This window comes from Onychomys torridus, chromosome 1, assembly GCF_903995425.1.
Source record: "Onychomys torridus chromosome 1, mOncTor1.1, whole genome shotgun sequence".
Taxonomy (NCBI): domain Eukaryota; kingdom Metazoa; phylum Chordata; class Mammalia; order Rodentia; family Cricetidae; genus Onychomys; species Onychomys torridus.
In genome coordinates this window covers 106,215,823-106,226,372 of record NC_050443.1, presented here as the reverse complement: position 1 = coordinate 106,226,372, position 10,550 = coordinate 106,215,823, and positions in this window count along the sequence as shown.

The window sequence follows — 10,550 nt, the reverse complement described above, 5'->3', positions numbered from 1 at the left end:
CAGCAGCACAGGCCAAGCTAAAAACCTTTATTACAGGATTGGATTCTTTAGAGCAGAGTTATTTTCGGCTTTGTTGTCCAAGTTCCTGCTAACATGAAAGAACGTTTGCTGGTGGTTTTAGCAGAAGCTCATCTGAACAAACAGGCTGCAGGTCATCAGAGGGCCGGAGGACCACATGTCTCGCTCCGGTGCTGATGAGGTGCAGGTGGGGATGCCCTCGCCCTAGGATCTTGCTGCTTCCTCTCCTGTCCTGTGCCCTATGGGCTTCTATGGCCCAAGTGACATGTGTAGCTGTCCTTAGGGACTGAGAGGTGGCCTGGGTCCTGCCCAGACTTCTTCAGAGTAAAATCTAAGCCCACACCCTTTCCTTGCCTCTACTTTTGTGTATATTGTAGAAGCATCTAGAAGAAATGTGGTGTGGATGGAAGGCAATAATAATATTAGCAGCTACTATTGGGGGGGTGTTAAAATTATGTGTGTTTATGTGTGTGTATAGGCATATATGTGCATGCATGTGAAGGCCAGAGATTGGCATGGGATAATTTCCTCAGTTGCTCTCCCAAACATATTTAATTGAAAATAAATTTTCTTTGTACAATATATTCCAGTAATGATTTCCCTTCCCCTCACTCTTCTGAGATCCTCCCACCTCTGCACCCACCTAGCTCCTTGACTTCTTTCTCTCTCCCTTTAGAAAACAAATAAGCAAACAAAAACCCAAAAAAACAGAATTTTAAAAAAGCACAACACAACAACAACAATAACACACACACACACACACACACACACACACACACACACACACACACACACCCAAATCCATAAAAACAGAAAGTCAGGAACCAAAAATATAAGCAAAAGACCAGTAAGATAAAAAATGATCACACAAAGCAATATGAGATAAAATTCTACAAAAATACCATTAAGTTTGTTTTGTGATGGTTATCTACTTCTGAGCATGGGTCCTGCCCTAAAGTGGTTTGTGTACACAGTGAGACTTCATTGGAGAAAACTAACTTGTCCTTTGCAAGCGATTGCAATTGAAGATATATTGCTTCTTGGTTAGAGATGGGAGCGCTCATTCCCACTTCCCTCTCAGCACTGGGACCCCATCTGGCTTGAATCTCTGCAGGCCCTGTGCATGATGCCACAGTCTCTGTGAGTTTATTTGTGTATCAGCTGTATCTGGGAGACAATTCTAGAGAGTTTTGAATTTCTTTCATAATTTCTGTCTTGGCACATTTTTTATTCACTAGTGAGTTGTTCAGTTTCTATGAGTTTGTAAGCCCTTTGTTGTTTCTGTTGTTGTTGATATCTAGCTTTAACCCATGATAGTCAGATGGTGTCTGTGATGGCTATTGTTGGTTGTCAACTTGACTACATCTGGAATTAACTAAAACCCCAAAATGGAGGGTTTTAGTTAATTTAATTTAGTTAATCAAAAAACCTGTGAGGGATTTTTGCTTAATTTGGAGTGAGAAGATCCACTTCTAATCTGGATCTTTGAGGTAGGAAGACACATCTTTAATCCAGATCTTTTGAGCTGGGGAAACCCACCTCTCATCTGGGCCACATCTTCTGCTGGAAGCCTAGATAAAGACATGGAAGAAGGAAGCTTTTGCTCTTTGCCTGCTTGCTCTCACCTTGCGAATAAGTCTATTCCTTCACTGGCATTGTATTTCATTTTGCAGAATTTGTAAGATTAAAGTATGTACACCATACCATTGACACTTATTCAGGATTTCACTGGGCAACTCCTATGAGTTCTGAAAAGGCTGATTCTGTGATTACACACCTATTAGAAGTTATGGCCATCATGGAAATACCTGTACAAATCAAGACAGATAATGCCCCAGCATATGTCTCCAATAAAATGAGACAGTTCTTTGCTTATTACAATATAAAGCATGTTACAGGTATACCACACAATCCCACAGGCCAATCAGTCATAGAAAGATCCAATCGAACTTTAAAGGATATGCTAAATAAACATCAACAGGTAACACTGACTCCTAGAAATAGAGTGCATAGTGCTTTATTAACCTTGAATTTTCTCAATGCTGATGAGAAAGGAACAACAGCTGCGGAGAGACATTGGACGACAAACAAAACTCCTGAGCTAAACCAACCGGTTTATTTCAAAGATGTGTTGACCTCAGAATGGAAACCTGGATATGTCCTACGTTGGGGAAGGGGTTTTGCTTTTGTTTCCACAGGAGAAGAAAAGCTATGGATACCAACAAAATTAATAAAAATTCGATTTGAACAGGAGAAACCCCTTGATGAGGAGAAATAAAAGATCACCCACCAATGTGACATCTCCTCAGGTTGTAAGAAAAATTTAACAATCAAAGGTTGGGGTAGGCTTCTGTTTTTGTCTTTCCAGGATAATGGAAATACCCATCTTCCAGAAATCATAAGGCCTTGGATATCCGGATGTTTACAGCAGGAAAAAAGAATCTATTGGTACCAATCTACACAGACAATCTCTGAAGTCTCCAGAAGGAAGATGGGGCCCCAACAACAACAACTCTACTCAATCCAGAATGATACCTTGGTAATCATCATCATACTACACTTCTTGCCAGAATTTCAGACAATCTTACCCATTACTCTAAGAGTTACTACAGAATCTACAGCTAGTCTGACTGAGATTACCTATCTGAGCTTTCTCACAATACCCAACAGAGATACCATCGCCCCCTAAACAGCAGGAAGCAATTCTAAGAAAACGACGCCCCTTATCCCTTGGGTTTCATATTTCTCAGGGTTATGGATAATGGTTCTAGGGTTGGGGGGTAGAAGAAATGGTCAAACTCGGTACTCTCCTTAAGGAAACAAAATATGTCTCAAAAAAAAAAAAAAAAGGAAAAGAAGAAATGGAATGGATATGTATAAGATATTATGGTAGACTATCACATACATTAGTAAACAAATTCAGCAATATAGCAGCCTTTGCACTGTTATGAATTCTTATATGTTGATACAAATATAAACTTTTTATATTCCTATTTAAGATAATTTGTATATTGATACAAATATAGAACTATGTTTGTTATATTGTACACATATTTTTACTCTTATTTGAAATATTTGTATATTGATACAAATGTAAATTTATGCCTGTCATACTGTATGTATGTTCTACTTCTGTTTAAGATATTCTGTATACTTATATATATTTAGGATTATTATCATATTGCATATTGCACTATACATTCCTACCTCTGTTAAAGATATTTTGTGTATTGTCACAATTTGAAGTCATTGTCCTTTTACTGTACAATTACTTACAGACTGTTTGCCTTATTTATAGGAAGCCTTAGTCCTTAGGCTGTTTAGGTAGATGAGACTTACAGAGTTATTGTCACCTATGCTTGTCACCTCTATAATTATGTTAGTTAGGTTATCCAGATTTATAAATACATAGGTCAGATGGACAGGTAATTTTCAACCACTTCATGGACCTAGAGAATATGGCATTTAAATAATTTGGAATTCTGTTGACGTGAGACACAATTGCTCCTGGCAGCACCAATTTGATCCCGAGAGAATGTTGGGCTTCTAAGACATTTCCATTTGGAAGTTTGTCTTCTTGGCACAAAATGGCCTACTGGGCAAAGAACTGCCCTTGCCTCAACTGCTGACAGTACAAATGCTGTCCTTTCTGGACAAATGGGACACAAGGAAAACGACCACTGTACTTTGCCAAGACAGGGTAAGATGGTCTTTCAGAATTCCTGCTTCTGAAATGGTCTGTCAGATACTCTAGGCCTGTAGCCAATTTGAATGCACCAACGATACTGAGAACCGTTAGGTGACTGTCCAGGCTGCTAGCTGTCTCTGTCTACTCTTGCAAGACTCCCGAAAGTTGCTTGCGTCCTTCTCCCATTTCTCAGGTATTATTATATTCCTTCTCAGGTCTTTGATGAGGTTGGAGATTAACAGTTATAGTTACAACTTAGTATATATACATATATAATATCTTAGATAAAATATATTATATATTAGACTCAGGTTCTTTAGGATAGGATACCTTTTGAAATGATCTTTGTAACATGCCACCTACCCATGCTCTAGACTTCCCTGGATTTTACTATGTGTTTTTTGCTTGATATTGTTTGCACTTACTGTAATTCCAACTTATCTGAGTCATTATCCCTCATTACTCCTGGACAATATTTGATAACCATCTCTTTGTGTATAATCTTGTATTAGGTTAAAACTTTCTTATTTAGACAAAAGGGGGAGATGTAGTGGGTAGCCATCCCAGCATTGGCCTGGAAGTTTCAACCCCCATTGAGGCTTCAGTAATGATCACGCCCACAAGGCGGGGCAGAGGAAGGAGCGGAGGACAGAGGAGCAGGAGGAGGTGGTCTCTTGGTTCCGGGACGCGGGACACTAGAGGTGGACCGAGCAGAGTTCTCCAGAGAACACCGCCAGACTACCCTATACCTTTGCCTGCAACCTACCCCTTCATTTGTAAGTTACCCCACAAAATAAACCTCCCTTTTAACTACGTGGAGTGGCCTTAATAATTTCACCAATACCTACTTCTTTGGATTCCAGCATCTCATGAATGCTGTGAATGATTGATTGACAAATAAAACACTGGTTAGCCAGTAGCCAGGCAGGAAGTATAGGCAGGACAAAGAAAGAGGAGAAGTCTGGGAAGTGGAAGGCTGAGGCAGAAAGATGCTGCCAGCCGCTGCAATGAGGAGCAGGATGTAAAGTACTGGGTAAGCCACAAGCCACAAGGCAAGATATAGATTAATAGAAATGGGTTAATTTAAGATAGAAGAACTAGATAGCAAGAAGCCTGAGCCATTAGGCCAAACAGTTTAAGTAATATAAGTCTCTGTATGTTTACTTGGGGGATGAGAGTGGGAGAGATTTGTCCTGACCATGGGCCAGGCAGGACCAGGAAAACTTCAGCTACACGTGAATACTAGATGAGACATCTAGCCTTGTAGATTCTGAGAAACTACTGGATTCTTGGACTTTCCATTCATAGTCACACCATTGTTGGATTAGCTGGACCACAGCCTGTAAGTTACTCTAATAAATCTGCTTTCTATAGAAGTATATAGACAGGTTCATACCTTAAGTTCTATTACTGTAGAGAACCCTGACTAATACAATGTTTTAGTTAGGGTTACTATTGCTGTGATGAAACACCATGATCAAAAGCAACTTGAGGAGCAAAGAGTTTATTTCACTCACTCATATAACAGTTCATCATCAAAAGCAGTCAGGGCAGGAACTCAAGCAGGACAGGAACCTGAAGGCAGAGACTGAAGCAGAGGCCATGGAGGAGTGCTGCTTCCTGGCTTGTTTCCCATGGCTTGTTCAGCTTGTTTTCTGACAGAACCCAGGACCACCAGCTTGAGAGTGGCCCCACTCACAATGGCCTGAGCCCTCCCATTGATTAAGAAAATGCCCTACAGCTGGATCTTATGGAAGCGTTTTCTCAAGGAGGCCCCCTCCTCTCTGATGACTCTAGCTTGTGTCAAGTTGACATAAAGCTAGTCAGTACAGATAGGACAAGGGTGTTACTTAAATTTTCTTATTTCTGTTGGGACTTGTTTTGTGTCCAAGTATGCAGTCAATTTTGAAGAAGGTTCCATGAGCTGCTAAGAAGCAGGTATATTCTTTTGTGTTTGAGTGAAATGTTCTATAAATATAGATTAAGTCCATTTGGTTTATATCATTTAGCTCCAGCATTTCTGTTTGGTTTTTATCTGCATGACCTGTCTATTGACAAGAGTTGGGTACTGAAGCCACTCACTATTACTGTGTGAGGGTCAATATGTGATTTTAGCTGTAATAGTGTTTTTTTTTTTTTCATGACCTTGGGTGCCCTTATGTTTGAGGCATAGATAGTAAGAATTACAATGTCTTCTTGGTAGTTTTTTTTTCTCTGAGTTTGAAGTGTCCTTCCCTATCTTTTCTGATTGGTGTTGGTTTGAAGTCTATTTTGTAAGACATTAACATGGCTACACTGGCTTGCTTCTGAGGCCCATTTGACTAGAAAAACTTTTTCTACTCTTTTAAAGGCCCTGTGGTGATGTCTATCCTTGATGTTGAGGTATGTTTCTTGGATGCAGCAGAAGGGTGGATCCTGTTATCATTTCATGTTTCCATTCCTTTAGTCTGTGTCTTTTTATTGGAGATGGAGACCAGTGATATTGAGAGAGTTTCAATGAGCAGCATTCATCCGCTGTTTGTTGTCTTGTCCACAGCTTTTCCTGTGGTGAGCTAGCTTGTCACATGTTAAGTCACTTTTCAGTTTGGGCCAGAGGCAGGACCTCATGTGTCTGTGAAGATCTTGATGTGCTGAGTGTGCTGCTCCCCAGTAGAACTTGGACGCTGCCATTTGCATTTGCTCCATGTTCAGCCCAAGAAAGGTGTGGAAGCCACCTAGGGGCTGGGCTCCAAATTAATCCTGCACCATGGAGGCCTCTGGGGGAAGCTGGCTGTTTCCTTTCTCCCATGGTCAAATGATTCACAATGACTAGTCCCCCAGGCCAGGCCCCTTTCTAGCAATGATCCCTGAGATCCTGGCAGAGTTTGTGGGAGAGCTTGCAGTCAGAGATATGAGGCTGTCGAGCTTGGGATCCTCCAAACAGACTGAGGCCCCAAACCTCTCATGTCCTTCGGAAAAGCATGCTTGGGATAACCAATTCCTCAGATCTGGTCCTCAGAATGCAGAGCTTCAGGAGGACCTGAGGAGCAATGTAGTGTGCACTTAGGAGGCTGAGGCAGGAGGATTTTGAGACCAGCCTGGACTACATAATGAAATCACCAAGAAGTAGTGTGGGACATGGGCCAGAAATCTGCATTTTAACAGGAATGGATTCAGGCACACCTGTCTCTCCCCATGAGAAACTCTGGTTGTTGGTGGCTGTGGTGGTTGTCAACTTGACTACATCCAGAGTTAACTAAAACCCAAGCAGCTGGGCACACCTGAGAGGGACTTTTTTTCTTAATTAAATAATTTGACGTGGAAAGATTCTTTTAATCCAAATCTTTTGAAGTGGGGAGATCCACCTTTAATCGGGGCCATGGGAGAAGGAAGCCTTTTCTCTCTGCCTGCTTGCCCTCACTCTCACTGGCAAGTCTGTTCCTTCACAGGCATTAGAGCCTACTGCTTTGGGATTCTTGTGTAGACTGAAGACCAGATGAGACATCCAGCCTCATGGACTGAACAACTACTGGATTCTTGGACCTTGTTGATAGGCAGCTGCTGTGGGATGGTCTGTATGTCAAATGTGCTGCTATGATTGGTTAATAAATAAAATACTGATTGGCCAGTAGCCAGGCAGGAAGTATAGGTGGGACAAGCAGAGAAGAGAATTCTGAGAAGTGGAAGGCTGAGGCAGGGAGACACGGCCAGCCGCTGCCATGACAACTGAGATGTAAGGTACCGGTAAGCCATGAGCCACATGGCAAAGTATAGATTATTAGAAATGGGTTAATTTAAGATATAAGAAGTATATAACAAGAAGCCTGCCACGGCCATACAGTTTGTAAGCAATATAAGTCTCTGTGTGTTTACTTGGTTGGGTCTGAGCAGCTGTGGGACTGGTGGGTGAGAGGGATTTGTCCTGACTATGAGCCAGGCAAGGACCAGAAAAACTCCAGCTACAGGCAGCCATGGTTGGATTAGCTGGACACCAGCCTGTAAGCCATTCTAATAGCGTGTGTGTGTGTGTGTGTGTGTGTGTGTGTGTGTGTGTGTGTGTATGTGTGTGTGTATGTGTATGTGTGTACGTGTGTGTATGTGTGTGTGTGTACGTGTGTGTGCATGTGTGTATGTGTGTACGTGTGTGTATGTGTATGTACGTGTGTGTATGTGTGTGTGTATGTGTGTGTGTACGTGTGTGTATGTGTGTGTACGTGTGTGTACGTGTGTGTGTACGTGTGTGTATATGTGTGTGTGTATGTGTGTGTGTGTACGTGTGTGTATGTGTGTGTGTACATGTGTGTGTATGTGTGTGTGTGTGTGTGTGTGTGTGTGTATTATTCATTCTAAAAGTTCTGTTATTAGAACCCTGACTAATACAGTTTTACCAGTTTTGAGGTAAACTCAGGGCCTCAGCTGTCTAGAGAAGTGGTAATACCGGCTGCTGGCCCTGTCCTGGTGAAGAGTCAATGGCAGACCTGCTCCCTGTCACCTGGGGCTTTAGGGGATGGGAAGCAGCTCCCCAGCATGGTACAGTTCAGGCCACTGAGTCTTCCAGGGGTGGCTTGTGTCTGAGACGTTGAGATGCCTGGTTAGAACCTGCCTCTGCCCATCTCTCCTGGGGAAGTAACAATGAGTTTGTCTTACACTTCACTGGTGACTGGGTTTCTCCTTAGGCATGCCATTTGTCTGGAGAGCTGACTTCCATCATGTCACATGGGCCAATGAATCTGTAAGGCCCCATGAAGTTGCCACGATCTGGTGGCCACTTCAGCACCCAGCCAGGACCTGAGCAAGACTCCCTTCCTCCCTGAAGGCATGGAGGTGGTCACTCAGGATGACCCTGACTCTTATTTCTCTGTTGTCCCATGGTTTGGGATACCTGGGACCGATGACAAGTCCTTCTCATGAGTACACAATTCCAAAAAATAATAGAAGTCCTCAAATACCAGAGACTTCTTGGAAACCACTGGCTTTAGCAGCCGAGGGGCTCTTCAGCCTGGCAGGGCATTGTCATACTGAGGGTGACCAACTGTCTCTTCTTGTTCAGGACATAAGACTTTCAGTGCTAAAGCCAGGACAGTCCTGGATGGCTAGGCGCATTAATGACCAGAGATGTTCCCTTCCATATACCACCCCATGACCTGGAGGTTCTTCTCCCAGCCCTGTACCCCAAAGATGCCTCGCACCTCCCCCACAGTCTCCTGTTCTTTTCCTGTGACTCCGGGCACACTTTGTTGAAGGGGCGTTTGCCGGCACTTGGATTCTTCAGGCCAAGACTTCCACGATAGAAATAACTCAGTGTCCTATTCATCATGTGTCCCTTGGGGCCTGGCACAGAGCCTGGAGCCTGTGGAGAGGTTGAGAAATACATCCTGTGTCATGCATGATCTCATCCTATCACCATAGCAACAGATAGCCCAAAGGCCAGGAGGGTGGTTCCAGTCCTCGACAAACCTCAGACTGGGTGCCCAACTCATCTGCAACACGGGGCACTGACCAAGAAACCACCGTTATGTCCTCACTGTTAATCTAGAAAGAGCAGCGCCCATCCCATAAAGCTCTCAACAAACTTAAAAATAACAACAGAATGACACACTCCCAGCTGGCCTTTGCTGTAAATCAGCAGCTGTCAACCCCAGCTGCATCTTAGAATCACCTGAAGTTTGACAAATCCTGGTGCCCAGGCTTGATCCAAGACTACCAGGGCCTAGGTACAGGATTAGTGCTTCGTGTGTGTGTGTGTGTGTGTGTGTGTGTGTGTGTGTGTGTGTGTGTGTGTGTCTGTCTGTCTGTCTGTCTATGTCTGTGTGTCTGTCTGTCTGTGTCTGTCCTCAAGAACGCTATCTACCTCCTTTGAGACAGGACGACTCACTGGAGTTCCCAATTAGGTGAGACTGGCTGGCCAGGGAGCCCCAGGGGCCCTGCCGTGTCTACCTTCTCAGGGCCGGTATTACAAGCACACAGCACATCCAGATTCCGGTGGGGGCTGAGTTTTGAACTCAGATGCTCATGATGCAATGCGAGCATTTTACTACTAGCTAAGCTATCCCCTTGGCTGTGCCCACCTTCTTCCCTTGAGACAGCCTTTTATGTACCCTAGGTTGGCCTTTCAAATATGCTACGTAGCTGAGGATGACCTTGAATTTCTGATCCTTCTGCTTTCATATCCTAAGTGCTGGGATTCCAGGTGTGTGCCATCTCACCCAGTTCCTGTGGTGCTGGGGACCAAACCCAGGACTCTGTACATGCTACAGAAGCATTCTGCAAACTGAGCAGCCCCAGCCCTGGACCTGTACTTTTCTTTCTCCTTGGGTGATTCCAAATGGGCAGACAGCTTTGAGAGCCAGGACTTTGCCTGGCATTCCCTGCAGTGCCTCCTGGGCCTCCTCTCAGGTGGAGTTTGCAGCATTTATTGACTTAATCTTCCTAGTGTCAGAAAGCATTTCCTGGTCAGCCCCATGATGTGGCTTCTCTGGTGGGTGATCACGGACGCCGTTCAGAACCAGCAGGAAGTCCTGGCTCCCTACACCTGCTGCCGCCTCCTACCCTGATGGTCAGAGAACCTTCACCTACAGGAAGATGCTAGAGATGCGGCACTATGCCTCATTTCCTCAGTGCTGTGCTAACAACTGATTAACAGCCGGAAGAGGGGTCTTGGAAATCTCTGATTTGTTTTATTGGACAATTACTGTGGGGTCAGCATCCCCATCCTGGTCTGTGGCAGGCTCTCATCCTTCAGTGACTGAGCAGAGGGCTGGGAAGAAATGGGTACCACATCTGCCAACTTGGACAAGTGGTGACAAGGCAGTTCCAATCCTCCATGCTCACGTAGCTTCCACGGGCATTGCTTGGCTCCATCCCC